Source organism: Dipodomys ordii, unplaced genomic scaffold (assembly GCF_000151885.1).
Source record: "Dipodomys ordii isolate 6190 unplaced genomic scaffold, Dord_2.0 Scaffold103, whole genome shotgun sequence".
Taxonomy (NCBI): Eukaryota; Metazoa; Chordata; class Mammalia; order Rodentia; family Heteromyidae; genus Dipodomys; species Dipodomys ordii.
Genome location: NW_012267319.1, coordinates 3,245,245 through 3,245,741, shown reverse-complemented (window position 1 = coordinate 3,245,741; position 497 = coordinate 3,245,245).

The window sequence follows — 497 nt, the reverse complement described above, 5'->3', positions numbered from 1 at the left end:
CGGGGTGGGGCTGCGGGCGGGGTCAGGAAGAGGCGGGGCATTGACAGGGGCAGGAGGCGAATCAGAGCGTGGCATGGCTGGAGGGGAGGGGCGTGGGAGGCACTGTAGTCGCGGCAGGGCCAGCCTTGAGGGTGGGCGGGGCTTTGGCCGAGGGGGTCGCGAATTGCAGGCTTGGGGCGTGGTCTCCCTGGAGGGCGTGGCTCCTCGGCCTCTGGCTCCGCCTCTTGGCCACACCCCCGACCTAGCTGGTGCAGTCACTGTCACGTCCTTGGTCCAGGCGCCGCCAGTCACGGGGAAGGCCCTGAGTGGCTGTGAGGTCCCTCTGCATGCGCATCCCCCCATCCCGTGCACCCTCTCCCCAGCACAGCTCCCCCCCCTGCACAGTCCCCCCCACCCCGCACAGTCCCCCCTGCACAGTCCTCCCTACAGTCCCCCCTGCACAACTCCCCCCCTCCGCACAGTTCCCCCTGAACAGTCCTCCCACAGTCCCCCCACAG